Source organism: Onychomys torridus, chromosome 12 (genome assembly GCF_903995425.1).
Source record: "Onychomys torridus chromosome 12, mOncTor1.1, whole genome shotgun sequence".
In the NCBI taxonomy this organism is placed as follows: Eukaryota; Metazoa; Chordata; class Mammalia; order Rodentia; family Cricetidae; genus Onychomys; species Onychomys torridus.
The window spans coordinates 57,204,280-57,222,332 of NC_050454.1; positions in this window are offsets into that span (position 1 = coordinate 57,204,280).

Consider the following 18,053-nt stretch of genomic DNA (forward strand, 5'->3'; position numbering starts at 1 on the left):
ATCTTCCAGTTTTTAATATTCCCTTATTGATATCTCTGCAGATTGATGCCATGCAGAAGTGAGCCAATGGTCCTTTTAATCCAGGAAATTAAATAAATATAGACAGTTTTTGAGCCTGAAATACATGGCTTCAATTATGTTTTGAAACAAAACATTTTTAGTTTAAAATTGTTGAATTCTCTTGTTAAATGACCCAGATTTTAATTCAGCTGCAGTAATAATTCACATTACTAATGTGAATACAATCTCCTTTGATATTCAACCTCAATTTCCTGCTGGTTGATGGTACTCAGGGCTTACTATGAAGCAGTTCTATCTTAGTATTTCACATTGCTTGATATTAACCCTGCAACTTACACATTTTGTTGTGTTTTGTTCCCAGCACATGCGGAAACATTTTTTATTTTCACTGTATGTTACTCACCTTAAAAAGTGTTCATCATCTTGTATCTAGGTCCACTTAAAATCATTACTTCTTTCATTGGATGTCATCCCTAGTTTTCTCTTTTAAGTTTTTAGTCATATCTGGAGACAGTGTCTTCAAATGCATATTTGTAGTTTTCCAAGAGATGATTCAAACGTAAAGTCATTGTCAAAATACAAGAGTCAGATTAATATCTTCTGAAAGGGATAACCTTATCCTCCTCCAGGAGAAAGTTAGATTGAATAACTTCTGGTGTACATCTGACTTCTATATAGCAAGCCATCAGTAAGACTATCACTGCCTACATTGAGGGTGATGCCCTTGATTCTTAAACTTCAGAGTCTGATTGTCTTTGTTTTACTAAATATAGTGAAACATAAAATACCCATAAATACCACAAGGAGAGAGTCAAAATAAACATAAAGCCAAGATGCCACCAGAGTCAGGGAGCTATGTTCTGAAACATAGCATTTCCATTTTAGAAGCTTTGCAGCCTGTAAATCGTGGGATCTAATGGTTGCTATAGAAAAAAAATGGGGGTATCTGGTTTAAAATTATGTGAGCCTCTACCCATTTTTCTAAGACAAGCTCAGAAGCCTGCTAATATGTAGTTTTCAGGAAAGGTGTACTCATGTGAGGGAAGTCCAAAGTCTCTTACATCATAGAGCATCTTGGGCTACAGGCCATGTCCTGTTGCTGTGGTCAGTCACAAAATATGAGTCCTAGGTCCACACATATATTAGATAACAATGTGCTGTCCTCTCTTTTATAGGAAGAGTCTCAAGAAACAGCTGTTCTTCCTCTAATGGTGGGCAGAAAACCATGAATGTGCTTACATAGTCTGCCACTACATATCTCCCAAATGTTGACAGATTCCATTGCATACCTTTGTTGACAGAAGCATGGTAACATTGTGAGTAGAAGGGTGGAGAATGCTACTTTCAACCTGCAAGCTATTGAAATATCCTTATCAACTCTATAATGACAGCCCCTCTCTCCTTGCGTCTTTTTCATGATGGCATTTATCCTATTAACTAAAGGCATATAACCTACCAAGTCTTACTACTGCTTCAGGTACAAAAGCAGCAAGTAGTACACTAAATTCTCCTAAGGAATTAATTCTTCAACAGATGAGATCATGTATTCCTCTTTCATAAGGTCACAGAACTGTCTGTATCCTTCCTGGCAATTATCTTAAGAAATGTTGAGAACAGTGAGATTTAAGATACGACCTCTTTGCATGGATTTTCCAGAAAATATGAGACTCCTAGATCAGAGATAATAACATTGATAATCACAAAACAACAGCAATATGAACATCAACTGGTTCTTGTTTCCCTTGGCTTCATAAGTTTCATGCAAAAGGTAAAAGGATGGAATTAAACAGAGTGTGGGTTTGTGTTCTAGCTGAATATCACTATGTCCACAAAGCCCCCAGTTTTATAAAGAAAATGTACCTATTGTTTGCCATAGAGTGATTTGTAATTACCCAAATCAGAAAATCCTGTCTTTTGTTCTACCATCCTGTAGGATTTACTATACTACTACTAATTTTGAGCAAAACTCTCAAGGGACATACAGAAACATCCCAGACAACTGCCTTCCTGCCACTGCCTTCTATCACCCTCTCCTAATTAGTGCTTCTGGAATAGATAAAGCAAACATGGGAGAGACCACTAGATAGAATTTAGAGTCTGCCTTCCTCCCTTCAAATGCAGAGGTCAGTTATAGCTACAACAGAGCTCTTGCACAGTATCCTCAGGCACCATTACAGGAGAGAGTAGAGGAAAGATTGGCAACAACCAGAAGAGGAAGTTTTCTGTGAGACTGTGACCTTGAAATGTCAGAAAAGCTACAGCCCTGAGATCTCACTAACATGGCTGCCTAGACATGACCTGAACAAGGGTGACACTTGTGCTGGCTTGTTTTATGTCATCTTGACACAGGCTCCAGTCATCAGAGAGGAAGGAGCCTACAGTGAGAAAATGCTTCCATAAAATCGGGCTGCAGGCAAGCCTGTAGGGCACTTTCTTAGTTAGTGATGGGGGAGGGCCAAACCCATTGTGGGTTGGTCCACCTCTGGGCTGATGGTCCTGGGTTCTATAAGAAAGGAGGCTGAGAAAGACATGGGGAGCAAGCCAGTAAGCAGTACACTTACTTCCATGGCTTCTGCATGAGCTCTACTTCCAGGTTCCTACCCTGCTTGATTTCCTGTTTTGACTTTCTTTGATGATGAAATGGGACACAGAAGCATAAGCCAAATTATAGTGATATTTTATTTGTATTGAAATGTGATTTTATTTATATGTTAATAAAGTTGCCTTGAGGTCAGAGCAAGCCAGAGTAGAAGCTGGGAGGTAGTGGTGCACACCTTTAGTCCCAGCACTTGGGAGGCAGAGCTAGGTAGATCTCTGTGTGTTCAAGGACACAGCCAGCATGGCAGACACACACCTTTAATCTCAATACCAACCATAGAAGACCTGGAGGTCTGTACAAACAGGCAGTGACCAGGAGGTCATGTGGCTGGGTTTACAACCAATGAGAAAACAGAACAGAAAGTCTATAAATTGGCAGGACACACAGAAATAGGTCTCTTGCAGAGAGGAAGAACAGCAGAAGCAGTGGTTTTTAACTCTGCAATTGGTTCTGTGTTTCTTATTTAACAAGCCAGTTACATCAACACCAAATAACCCCTTTTCTCTTCAGGTTGCTTTGGTCATAGTGTTTACTTACAGCAATAGAACCCAGACTTAGACAGTATCAGTAGGCTTACTAACAAAGAATGGGGAGAAGTCAGGAAGCCTCAATCCCAGACAAAGAAAGGTAGGCAACCACTGAATGCTGACAGCAAGAGAAATAGACCTCCCCAGGAAAGAGCACACCAACTGATTATTTAATACCAAATGGTCAGCCCTTAAAACATACATACAAGCCATATTATACAGATTGAGCAAGTTGTATTTATGTATTTGGGAATATATGCACACATATGTAACAACAATTTAAATTTTTTTTTTAAAAGAATCCATGGATCTCAATGACAATATGGCAAAGTTTACATGGAAAGGTCTAGTGGAAGGAAAGGAGGAAACGATATAAGTATAATCTCAAAAGTTTGAAATTTGTTTTAAAAAGGGAGACAATGAACTGCCAAGTAGGCATCAAGAGTTTTATTTATGGGCTTTTGATGGTTACTAAAGTAATATTTTGGAACTGCCACAAAAAGAGGGAGAAAACATTTAATATGAAAAGAGAGATATATAGTCCAGTGTTTCCTAGAAAATATATAAACAAGATAAATAAATACATGTAAACATTCTTTCCATTTACTTATTATCTGTAATGAATGTTTCTAATAATGTAAAAAGGCATGCAAACAAAAATGACACTAAAAAACAATCAATGGAATAATGAAAACTAATAAAATAAAATATTAATTGGCTTCTGTTACACCATGAGAGCATGAACTAATAGTATCACTTTAAAAAATGCAAGAGACACAGACACTAAAGAAAATTCTACCACCTTTGATGCCCAAGATGTGAAGAACAGAAGACTTTTAACTTTTGGCAACTCCACTGCTTGCTTTATTGTAAAATCTCAAAGGCTGGAAAGAGGGAGACAGAAGTGTACTTGAACTTTGTAGCTAATAAACACTTCATAGAGAAAAAAATTGTGCTCTGCCTCTGATTGCCTGACACCATAACATGGCCAAGCCTGTCTTTCCCATTCATTCATAGCATCAAACATCACTGTCAGCAACTTGGCCTCAGAGCCAAAGACATGTCAAGAAATGGAAGATTTATCATCTCTTTCTTTTCCCACTAGATAATTATCTTGCTTGGTTTTGTATTTACCATCATTCTATACCTTAACAGAATGTGAAAGATAGAAGTGCCAGAAATAGAGAAGTGAACAATTTTTCACCTTCAAAAGGTACAGAGGAGGAAGTGTATTTGCAGGTTTTTTTGTATTTCTGAATATGAATGTTCATTCTTGGATCTAGCTTTTTAAAGCTATATGAAACATTTCAAATGTTTTTGAATATTAGGACAGAGATATCACTGTTGTTGAGATATCTCAACAATGAATCTTAAGAACAAGCTAAATACAAATTCAAATTCACAGATCTCTTTCTGAAGAGAAAAAAGGGGACTACAGGAATAATAGTATAAAAAGAGTAGACTACTGGGTCTACTTTTAAACTAAAAAGCAACTACGAGTTTCAAATATTTTACATTGGTATGGTTTTTGCATATTGATACAAATTTAAGATTAATTTGTTACAACATATGATGTAGGAATGATAAGATAAAAGGGTAGATTATTGAATCTGCTTTTAAGCTAAAAAGTAACTACTAGTTTCTAATATTTTGCATTGGTTGGAATTTTTGGATATTGATGTAGAATTAACATTACTTTTGTTATAACATACTGTATATATGTTTCTACTTTTGCTTAAGGTATTGTACCTATGCTGGTTATTTAAATATCTAATGTAAAGTTCTAGTCCTTAAAAGCTATTATAGACTACTTAGGGTAATTTAAAAATGTGGGTTAAAAGTTAGACATCTATAACATTCAAACCTGTAATCCTATTAGGTTATGTTTTCAAGGTCAAACAGATCTATTTTAGATAGATGGTCTTCAAACACTTCAGAGATCTACAGAATATGGCATTTAAGATGTTTTAATAACATAAGACTTTTCATGACAATAAGATACTTCTGCTCCTAACAACACCAGTCTACTTTGGAGAAGATGATGGGCATCAAAGAACCTCCTTATGGAGTTTGTTTTCATTTGTGTCAAAGTTAGCCACTGGGCAAGAAACTGCCCTCAAGTCAACTGCTCACAGTATGCTGCCCAAACTGGACAAGCAGGACACAAAATAAATCAATTTCAGAACTTCGCCAAAATAATGTAGGCCAATCCTTCAAAGTTTCTGCTACTTAGTAAAGTCCGTCAGGTATTTTAATCCTGTAGGCAGAAGATGGATGCCCCAAAGTCACAGGAGAATCTTGGGTGACTGCCCAGGCAGCCATCTTTCTCTGTCATTTCTGTAGATTTGGAAGTTATTTGTTCTGCACTTTCTGTTTACTCATGTAACACTTTATCCTCCTCACAATCTGATGGGGGTTGAAGGCTGGATAGTCACAATCTGATGGGGGTTGAAGGCTGGATAGTTACTATCTGATGGGGGTTGAAGGCTGGATAGTCACAATCTGATGGGGGTTGAAGGCTGGATAGTTATGTCATTTCCTTTGTTACCAAATTCAGAAAAGAAACTTACAAAAGAAATGTAAAATTTGCAAGGTTGAGAGGCTAAGACGCCTAAGTTGTTTACCTGAGAAAATAATTTAAGGTTTAAAAAGATCTTTTTTAGAATGGTTATACAAGTTATGATAGAAAGTAGAATAGGTATAAAGCTTTATATAGGACAGAAAATAGATTAATTAAAAACAAAACTAAAAAGAAGGAGGAAGAGAAGAAGATGAAGAAGATGAAGAAGAAGAAGAAGAAGAAGAAGAAGAAGAAGAAGAAGAAGAAGTAGAAGAAGAAGTAGAAGAAGAAGAAGATGGTGGTGTACACCTTTAATCCCAGAACTCAGGAGGCAGAGGCAGGAGGATCTCTGTGAGTTTGAGCAAGACTGGGCTACAGAGTGAGTTCCAGGACAGGCTCCATAGCTACACAGAGAAACTTTCTCAAAACAACTAAATTTGCCAAATATATATGTTCTGGACATTATAAATGTAATTCTTACCTGATAATTGTTCTCATTGTATACAGTTTTATTGTGTTAGAGTTAAACCCTTTCCTGTTATTTAGATAGGAAAGGGAAAATGTTGCAAGATATTTGTACACTGTATAAACCTGTGTTGTTTTGATTGGTTTAATTAAAAAGCTGAATGGCCCATAGCTAGGCAGGGGAGGTTAGGCTGGATTTCTTGGCAGAGAGAGGAATCAAGGGGATGAGCCTAGGAATGTAAATTTCACCAGCCAGATTTGGAGCAAGTTGGATGCATGGTATTGAGAAGAGGTGAAGAGCAAAAACATACATTAATAGAAACCGGTTGATATTAGTTATAAGAGCTAGTTGGAAACAAGCCTAAGCTTAGGCTAAGCTTTCATAATTAATAAGAGGTCTCCATGTCATTGCTTGGGAGCTGGAAGTCCTTAAAAACATCTGACAACATTTTATAGTTAAAATTGAAACACTTAAGAAAAAATTACAAGAAAATCCATCCATGCCTCTAATAGGCTAGAGAGAGCATAATGATACTTGTTACAAAGAAATAATATTTCATTCAGTAAGCATTAACTTAGGTCTTTTTTATGGTAAATAATGTTCCAGGTGTTGGTTATTTGTGATGAACAAAACCAAAGTTCTGTCCTAAGAACTCAACAATTTGATAAAATAAAATAGCTTTTTCTATGCAGGTTTCTATGTGGCATGGAAGAGGAATTAGATACAAATTATGCCATGTTTCGGATACCTGATGAATGAAAATTAGTAACTATTACATTAAAGGAATGAAAGAAATCAAAATTATTTCTCACAAGTATTTTAAAAAAATTAAATGTAATTTAGAATAAATTGCTCTCTTTACATTTGAGAACAATTGAGTGATTAGTATGTTTGCTAGAATTATACAATATAGGATTTATTTTACTTAATATTAATATCAAATCCATGTGCACAGAAATGAGACCAACAACACAGCACAAATTTCACTTCATGTTAGTGAAAACGTTAACATATAATAATATAATTAGAAATTTCATCTAAGACTCTCTTTTTTACTCATTTATTGAAATATAGCTCATATACTACACTGTGGATTATTTTCAAAAATTTATGTATTTTTCTACTCAAAGACTTGAGCAAAATCACAAAATTCTAATTTTAAGACTTTTTTTGTTGCAGCACAAAGAGACCTATGTTTCTTAATCTTTACTCTTCCTCTGTGAACATCCTCTATGTCAGTGGTTCTCAACCTTCCTAATGCTGTGAGCTTATTGTGGTGACCCCACAAGTATAAAATTATTTCATTGCCACTTCATAACTGTAATTTTGCTACTGTTGTAAACTGTAATGTAAATATCTGATATGCAGGATATCTGATATGAAACCCCTGTAGAGTTTATAAACTGAGTATAGACATAACCAATCATAGCTAAACTTACATACTAAACTCATCCATTAATTCCAAGATAAAAGAAATTCATGAGTAAAATTTTAAGGGATGTTTACAGAATAACTAATATACTTAATAAATTCAGAGTAAATGAAAAGAATTCGGCCTGTTATTTAATACAAAGTGTTTAGATGCTATACAACAGGCAACTCAGGCTTGGCATGGAAGTTGTCTTAGTTTAAATATGATACTACTGTAAATTCCAGATAAGAAGATAAGATTGAAGTAGGACTAACAGTAACTTGGCATGAACACAATAAGGTAACTAAGGAGTGCTAATGTATTAGTTATATGAGTCTGAGAGAAATGTTAATTTCTTTTTCAAAATAGTCACATTGAAATATCTACTGTAAAGGATTTTTCCATTTGTGAAAATTTTCTGAATATAAATTTGTTATTCAATCTGAACAATGATAGTGCAGGAAGAATATTTTTTTTTACCCTTTGGCTTTAGTTATGAATTTCTCCTATCTTGGAATTAGTGGATGGATAAAAGATAAAAATTATCTTATTTAGAGTGTTGGTCAGCATAAAAAAATGTCACTTGTGCGTATGTCTCTGTGCTGGTCAATCATGAAGAAAAAGAGACTGAGAAAAGAATCTATCAGATTTATAAGTGTCTATTTAGAAAACAGAAAAAGGTCAATTGCCTGATAATTCACTTAGCAAAGCAAGGCAGAACTTAATCTCCTGAGTGAAGGAAGCCAGCAAGAACGCGCAAAGCTGTTCCTTCAAGAGTAAAACACCCAAGGATGGGAGAAAGAATTCACAAGGGGATGCTGAGAGGAAGTGGAGCAAAATGGGGCTGAAAACATTACAGAAGCAATTGAGTGTGTGAGTACAGAAGAGTTGGTTTCTCAGCTCCGGTCACTTTGCCAAGCTAGCACATACTTCCTACTCTACTAAAACATTGCAGGCAAGATGTTCTAGAAGTTTTGAATGTAAGCCTTATTTTTATTTAAGAGTACAGTCTAAACCTAACCCTTGTAAACCACAGTGGATATATGAAACTATGGGTGGCAGTGAATCCTTTACATATGGTACATTATCTTTTTCAAATATGATAAAACATGGGGCACAGTATACTTAATAATAAAACATGGGGTACAGTATACTTACTGAGAAAACATATTCCATTCTACTTTGATTATCAAAAAAATGACTTCAGGGCTTATACAGTTGAATAAAAGTTTTGTAGAGCTGATATATGTGAAAATGATTGATTATACAGGTAAAAATGTATGTGCACGTATCCAAGATTTCACTACCTACCAAACCACCATAAAGTCTAGTAAAAGTTAACAGGTCAATAATCAAAACTTGCCACAAAAACGGGGTGTGGCTAGTTTTTAACTTGCTATTTTAACTTCTTAAGTGTATAATGCATGTCAGACTATTAAATCTGAAACAATTTCCCACCAGGAGGTAACTTTTCACTCACAGAGAGTAGGAGGCAGCTTTTATGTTGTCTCTTCTCTTGAAGTGATATTACAAGCAATGCAGTCTTCTGAATAGTTCCAAATGTGTAGTGCAGACAGCTCTAGTGAGTAGTCTTGGCCAGTTGTGTCCTTCAGCCATGCAGCATACTCAGAATCCTTCATTTCCATCCCTCCCAGAGCTCATGCTTACAAAGCTTACAGCTGTATTGATGTCTCACCCTAAGGGTAAGACTCTGTTAGCTGTTTTGAAATACAGCAACCAGTTTCAGGATACAGTGGTGTCTTGAGATTGAGCACATCAGGGTCTGTGAAAACTGCTTGGAAGGAGATCACCATCATCATCATCATCATCACCATCACCATCACTATCATCACCATCACTATCATCACCATCATCATCATCATCATCATCACCATCATCATCATCATCATCATCACCATCATCATCATCACCATCATCATCATCATCATCATCACCATCATCATCATCATCATCACCATCGTCGTCATCATCATCATCATCATCATCACCATCATCATCATCATCATCACCATCATCATCACCATCATCATCATCACCATCATCATCATCATCATCATCATCACCATCATCATCATCACCATCATCATCATCATCACCATCATCATCATCATCATCATCACCATCATCATCATCATCATCATCATCACCATCATCATCATCACCATCATCATCATCATCATCATCACCATCATCATCATCATCACCATCGTCGTCATCATCATCATCATCACCATCATCATCACCATCATCATCATCATCATCATCACCACCATCATCATCATCATCACCATCACCATCACCATCATCATCATCATCATCACCATCATCGTCATCGTCATCATTTGTTTTTATCTCCTTTCATTTGCTTTAGCTAAAGATTTGGCTTTGAAAGGAATCTACCATGGAATATGAGAGAACTAATTACAGTTTTAGATACTTCTCAAGGTAGTATCCCTAAACTTCAGATGTGAACATCTGAAGTTTAGGACATGTATTATTTTCCCCAAGTGTTGAAGTGAACAGATCTGTGAACAGAAACACATGACGCAAATCAGAGAATAAAATTCATTTGAATTGAGTTTGAATAAACTACCCAATTTTGTTGTTTTTGAAAATTGTAAAGAGAAACAGAAATCATTTCACAGAAAAAGATAGTATCCCTACTCAGCTCCTAGAGAAAAAATAAATATTACAGGAAAGTGTCCTGGTATCTCTGTTAAACTAGTAGTGGGAGATTACTTTAATAATTACTCATTTTCTTCTTCCAAAAGTTCAACTGAGTTTATATAAATTTAATGTATTTATATGCCAACTGGTCAATTTCCTCTAATTTTTCCAGCACACATTTAAATTTCTATTAAATCTGAATTAACCACTGCCCCATAGTCTTGCTTCTTTCAGTGTCTTACCATTTGGGGTGCTATACTTTTTTAGCATGCCATAGAAGTCACAAATATAGCCTCTCCACAAAGATTTTCTGAATTTGGTAATTTTTTATTTATACAACATACAAAAATAAGTAAATAAACAGAACATGCAGGAAAATTAGTCAGGCCCAAAGTATGTCCATCTTAATGAACTTCTATACAGTTAGAACGGGCAATTCTAAAGTGATGGACCATCTTCACATTAAATTGTATACTTTCTCTCTCAAAATATAATTGCATGCAATTGTCTCCCATCAAAAATGTGAAAAAAAATTGCTGTGGATATCACTCTGTATAAATAAAGTGCTGATTGGCTAGTAGCCAGGCAGGAAGAATAGGGTAGGTGGGACAAGGGAGAGGAGAAGGCTGGGAACAGAAAGGCTGGGAGGAGACACTGCCAGCTGCTGCCATGAGAAGGAGCATGTAAAGACACCAGTAAGCCACAAGCAATGTGGCAAAGTATAGACTAACAGAAATGGGCTAAATATAAGAGTAAAAGCTAGACAATGGTAGGCCTGAGCTAATGGCCAAGCAGTTTAAATAATATAAGTGTCTGTATGATTATTTTATCCCTGGGTTGTGGGACCACAGGGGCTTGGTGGAACCTGGAGAGAAGCTCTCCAACTACACAAAATTAAAACATGAAAAGCAATCTGATTTATACCCTCTGTCTGATGTAAGTGTCTATTACAAACATCAGTCCTCCTTCATCACTTAATATTTACCTTTCTTCTTTCTAAATAGTGTACTGTACAAACATACAATGTATTATATGAGGAAGAACATGTTTTTTTTTATTTCTGAGATTGTATGACTTAATTTGATATTATGCATTATAAGTCTATCTTCTTTCTTGTAAATTTTGTGCTTTCATTTTTTTTCTGTAGAGCTGAAAATACCTTTTGAATAATTTAATATGAAAAATAAATACTCTAAGCAACCTTTGGTATAACAATGTAGCCATTGTCATTCTTCATTGTTGATGTCCTGTTGACACAACTCCATCCCATTTGCCTTATACTGAAGTTTTCATGGTTCAGAATTTCTAAGAAAAAATGTATTGTCCAAATAGAAGTTTTCCTTAAAGTCTTACCTTCCCCAGTTATACCAGTTTGCCCTTGCAATTTGCTAAATAGATATGTCAGACTTCGTTGACTCCCTATCAGAGGCTTTACCCTCTCTGAGGAGTGGATGGGAGTAGGGTGGGGGGAAGGTGGGGAGTCAGTTGGAGGAGAGGAGGGAGGGGAAACCATGGTTGGTATGTAAAATAAAAAAACACTTTTAAATAAAAAAAGAAAAATACAAAAAACAATTTTTGAATTGTGAATTAATTCAGTTCTCTTGTAAAAATAACTTCAATTTTTACTACTCTATACTGTTAAGATCAATCCACATGAGTCTATTTAATGGGTAATAGGGATTTATTAAGATATAAACTGAGGAGATGTACTCACGAATATAGAACGGAATAGACAGCTGAAGTAGTCTTCTGATCTGACCAGAAGTGAATTCACCTGGCAGTTCAATCACACCAGGAAGCAGACAGCAGGGCAAAGGGGCTTGTGACCCTTTTCTTTTAAGAGGTCATGTACAATGGCAAAAAGTACCTCCTCTTTTGGATCCTATAGCCCAAGGTTATTGATGGAGTGAATACCACTCCATTTCCCCTTTTTGTCTAAATAAGAAGGTTCTAATCTTAGTGCAAACTATACACAATAAGAATGATTATCAAGTATTGTCCAGGAAAAACAAAGGGTAATAACATAAACAAAATGGAACTACAGCTAACAAGAATAACATCAAACAAGAAAGACACACTAAATGTCCAGAATTGTACAGATCATAAGTAAATGGCAAATTACTGAAATTATTCCAATAGCTGTCCTATTATGGTAGCAAGCCTTTCTACCCAAAAACCTGAGAAGCTTTAAAAAAGGTTTCTAAAATGGCGCCAAGAACAGCTTCCTATTTCATGTCACTAATGGCGGGCCATGGTACAGATATGTCTCCTGGCTCAGCAGGCTTCTGTGGCAACATGACAGATTACTTTGGTGGTCTCTGACTGGCTGGGTGGTGATGCAAAGAGGCTTCTCCCAGCTTCTGCCTGCTGACTTGGGAGCACAGCTGCAGGCTTAAGTATATAGACATACTACTTAATACTGCTTCCCAGAATTGGGGAGGTAAGTATGACTCCTTGGTATTAGGGCCATGTTGAAAATCCAAGTGGGGTAGGGCCAGCAGCCTGGGTTGCTGCTGTTTCAGTCCTAGCCATGCTGTAGTTTAAAGTAATGATCAGAAAATGATTATAGAAAGAGACAGTAGAAATAATATAAAAATTAAGCCATGTAGAGATGAAAATTACACAAAGAAGCTGGATACTGCGTATTATTATATTGACTTAGGGATTTTGAACTACAGACATTTGATTATAAAGGTTACTCAGTTAAGCCAGTATGTATATTTTAAATGTATCTTGACTTCAAAATTTGTGTCTAAGGATATGTCACTTTGGGAAAGAGGTTGTACTTTTGTTTCCACAGAAGATGAGAACCCGTGGATTGCTTCTGAGCTAATAAGGGTTGATCAACCAAGACCCCCCTGAAAGGTCAAAACAGCCTCACAGACTACTACAGCCAAGATTTAACCATAATTCTTAATTTTCTCAGGATCTCCATAAATTACCAGTGCTCCCAACCAGCAGGAAGTAGTACAAAAAGCTATGCCCAAATTCCTAAAATATTGTTTATAAACATTTATATTTTTAAAGGAGGTTAATTATAAATGAAATCTCTTTCTAAAGAAGAAAAGGGGGTATAGATATGATAGAATGAAAAGGTAGATGATGATGATGATGAAGATGATAATTATTTTTGGTTTTCCAAGATAGGGTTTCTCCATGTAGTTTTGGTGTCTATCCTGGGTCTTGCTCTGTAGACCAGGCTGGCCTCAAACTCACAGATATTTACCTGGCTCTGCCTCCTGAGTACTGGGACTAAAGGTGAGCACCACAACTGCCCAGCAAAAAGGTAGATTATTGAATTTATTTTAAAGAGAAACAACTTGTTTGAAATGTTTTACATTGCTATGGATTTTGGTTTATTGATACAAATTTAAACTTAATTTTATTATACTGTGTGTATATTTTTACTCTTGTTTAAGGTATTATGTTTATATAACTCATTTGAAATGTAATGTATAGTTAATAAATACAAATTAATAGTCAAATTTATAGTCATGTTAGCTAAAGTTTTTAAGTAAACATAGATAAGTTTCAATTAGGTATATAATCTTCAAATATTCCAAAGACCTAGAAAATAGGGCATTTAAAATGTTTTAAACACTTAGACTTTTCTGGACAATGAGACAAATCTGCTCCTGGCAACACCAATTACTTCAAAGAAGATGATGGGCATCATATAAACTCCATATGGAGTTTGTTTTCTTTATGGTAAAAATAGCCATTGGGGCAAGAAACTGTTCTTGCCTGGACTGCTTGGTAATATGTTATATAAACTGGACATACAGGACTCATAGGAAAATGACCCCTGAATTTTGCCTAAACAAGGTGAAATGGTTCTTCAGGTTCCTGCTTCATAGAGGAGACTTCCAGACATTCTAAAGGACACAAGGAAAATTGACTGAGGTCTATAGGCTGAAATGGATGCCCCAACATTGCAGAGGAACATTGAGTGACTGTTCAGGTATCCAGCTGTCTCTATCATTTCTAGAATTATGGAAGTTGCTTGCAATGTAATTCCTGTTTACTTGGGTAATATTATATCCTTCTGGGGTCTTTGACATAGTTGAAGACCTGATAGTTAGAATTCTCATTGATTATGATGAAAGACAAATTATGATATGAAACTTTAGACTCACAAATATAGGATAGATAAGAGAATATGTCCTTTAAATTTGCCCAAGGAGCAACAAGATTCCAGCAGACCAGTAACACCAAAGCCATGTGGCAACATATAGATTATTAGAAATTGGTTGAGTTAAATTATAATAGCTAGCTAGCAAGAAGCCTGACACATAGGCCATGCAGTTTTTAAGTAATATAAGCCTCTGTGTGTTTACTTGGGACTGAGTTCCTGAGACACAGGAAAATATTCTCCTATAATATACACTAAATATTGAAGTAAGACTCTGTAGCAATTCTTATTCAAAGAAGGACTTTTTTATTTTATTTTATTTTTTATTTATTATATTTGTGTTTTAATTTTACACATCAGCCATGGGTTCCTCTGTCCTCCCCCCTCCTGCCCCACCCCACCTTCCCCCCAGCCCCTCCCCTCCATTCCCATCTCCTCCAGGGCCAAGACTCCCCTGGGGATTCATTTAAAAGGTCTTGCTGGAACTCTCATCCAATAACTGATGGAAGTGGATGCAGAGATCCTCGGCCAGGCTCCAGGTGGAGCTCCAGGAGTCCAATTGTTGAGAAAGAGGACATTTCTTAAAACTTTTATTTTTATTTTTATTTATTAAGAAATTTTCTACTCACTCCACATACCACCCACAGATACCTCCTCCTCCCTCCTCCCCCCCCCCATCCCTCTCTCCCAAGCCACCTAGCATCTCCACATCCCCCAAATCAAGGTCTCCCATAGGGAATTAGCGGAGCCCAGCATACCAAACCTAGGCAGGTCCAAGCCCCTTACCACTGCACCAAAGCTGTTCAAGGCATCACATCACAGGCACTTGTTTCACAGAAGCCTGCCTATGCAACAGTGACAGATCCTGATCCCCCTGCCTGGGTGCCCCCAAACAGTTTGAGCCAAACATATCCAGAGGGTCTAGTCCAGTCCCATGGGTGCTCCACAGCTACCAGTCCACAGTTCATGGGCTTCCACTAGTGTGGACAGTCATCTCTGCATGCCCTCCCATTATGATCTCCACGTCTCTCACCTGCAGAATCCCTCTACTTTCCCATCAATTGGATTCCCGGAGCTCAGCCTGGTGCCTGGCTGTGGATCTCTGCACCTGCCTCCATCAGTCACTGGACAAATGCTCTATGATGTCAGCTGGATTATTCACTAGACCAGTCACCAGAGTAGAGCAGTCCAGGCACCCTCTGGACAACTGCTAGCAGACCAAGGTGGGGTCAACCTTGTGGATTCCTGAGAGCCTCCCCAGCACATTGCCTCTTCCTATTCCCATGATGTCCTTCTTCATATACTTGGGAAGAATAATAGTTAACTTTATATGGAAAAACAAAAAACCTAGGATAGTTCAAAGAATCCTGGATAAAAAAGCAACCTCTGGAGGCATCATGATCCCTGACCTCTACTATAGAACTATAGTAATAAAAACAGCTTGGTACTGGCATAAAAACTGGCATGTGGACCAATGGAATCGAACTGAAGACCCTGACATTAATCCACAACCTATGAACATATGATTTTCAACAAAGAAGCCAAAACTGTACCATGAAAAAAAGAAAGCATCTTCAACAAATGGTGCTGGCATAACTGCATGTCAACATGCAGAAGATTGCAAATAGATCCATATCTGTTGCCATGCACAAAATTCAAGTCCAAGTGGATCAAAAACCTCAACATAAATCCAGTTACACTGAACTTCATAGAAGAGAAAGCAGGAAGTAGTCTGGAATGCATTGGCACAGGAGACCACTTCCTAAATATAACACCAGTAGCATAGACACCAAGAGCAACAATTAATGTATGGGACCACCTGAAACTACAAAGCTTTTGTTAGAGCAAAGACATGGTCAACAAGACAAAATGACAGCCTACAAAATGGGAAAAGATCTTCACCAACCCCACATCTGGCAGAGGGCTGATCTCCAAAATATATATAAAAACTCAAAAATCTAGACTTCAAAATACTGAACAATCCAATTAAAAATGGGTTACAGAGCTTAACAGAGAATTCTCAACAGATCCTCTGGCTGAAGAGGCATTTAAGGAATTATTCAACATCATTAGTCATCAGGGAAATGCAAATCAAAATAACTCTGAGATACCACATTACAGCTGTCAGAATGGCTAAGATCAAAAACACTGAAAACAGCTTATGTTGGAGAGGATGTGGAGCAAGGGGAACATTACTCTTCAAATTCTTAATTCTGTATTAGCTTTAGTCCATACTTTAGTCAACAGAATTTTATAGGACTTAAAGTATTCCAGTATTAGGTCTGGGAACCAGGTCTCTACAAAGTCTCCGGAAACTAACTGAAAGCCAGGGTGACAAGCTATAACTTGCCTCTTTGCAGGATTCTAGAACATGTGGATGACAGGCTGTCACAGCTGAACCTAGTATGCCATCATCTACAAGGTATTTTTCCACAACAATATGTTTCACTAGACATTTGGCATGCCTATGGTACTGATATTTTTATTTAGTATTATTTGATACTATTATGATTGCAAGTAATTACAATAATTGTTAATTATGTATGAACTAAAATTGGCTAAAAGATTCCCATTTAAGTAATAAAGCATTATTTCTTGTATCTGTAGGATCTTTTTAGAACTGTAGGATTTGAGTTAGTAGATTGAGCAAAGGAAAACCAACCTTACAAATACCATTATTATGCAATGTTTTGTGGGTTAGAATAAACAAGGAAAGAAAGATCTTCCTCTTCTCCTTCCCACTTCCCTCCTCCCTCCCTCTCTGTTCCTCTCTCCCTCCCTCCCTTTCTCTCTCCTAAATCTGGGTAAACTGGAAAATCCCTCCTGCTGCTTTGAAACATCATCATCTGTTACTCAGAGCACCCGAGTTTAGGAATATATATCATTGACTCCTCTAGTTTTCAAGATTTCCACCATTTGCTTTCTTTGCTCTTCAGCATGGAGAGGGAAGAATGTAAACTTCCTAACCTCCACAGTAAAGCTCCTTTGCTCTGTCTCTCATGTTTGTTTTGGTTCTCTGGAGAACCTTAATATAGAACTTTAAAATCATAAAATGATGCTACTAATAACTATATATGTTTTCATATAATGAGCATGACAGCTTAAGTTTATGTTTGTCATCTTATTTTTTTTAATTAAAAAGTATTTGAGGTAACTTTTAATATTTTATTTTGTAAGGACAAGAAGACAGTTTTTGTAGGAGAGAGAAATACATGTATGGTAATCAAGAATTCACAACACAATGCTTTATGCCTCAAACAGTTCCCAGGGAGCAGATTTTTCCTTTTGCTTGCTAATGATATTTTCCTCTCATTAAACACTGGTATCTCCACATTCTGGTTTCCATTGCCCAGAGCCAAATGAATAATCCTAACTGTCGTACTATCTCCATTTAACTCATGAGTATTTTTGCCAAAGGTCTGGCAATACCAACAACTCATTTTATTGCATTACACCTAAAGGCAGTATTATAATAAACAAACAAGTCATTTTCTTTAAGTGTTTCTGGCTGCTCATTTAAGGAGCAAATGTGTGTAATCTAGCTTCTTCTGGAGTGTTTGTGTGTGTGTGTGTGTGTGTGTGTGTGTGTGTGTGTGTGTGAGAGAGAGAGAGAGAGAGAGAGAGAGAGAGAGAGATCATTCATTGGATT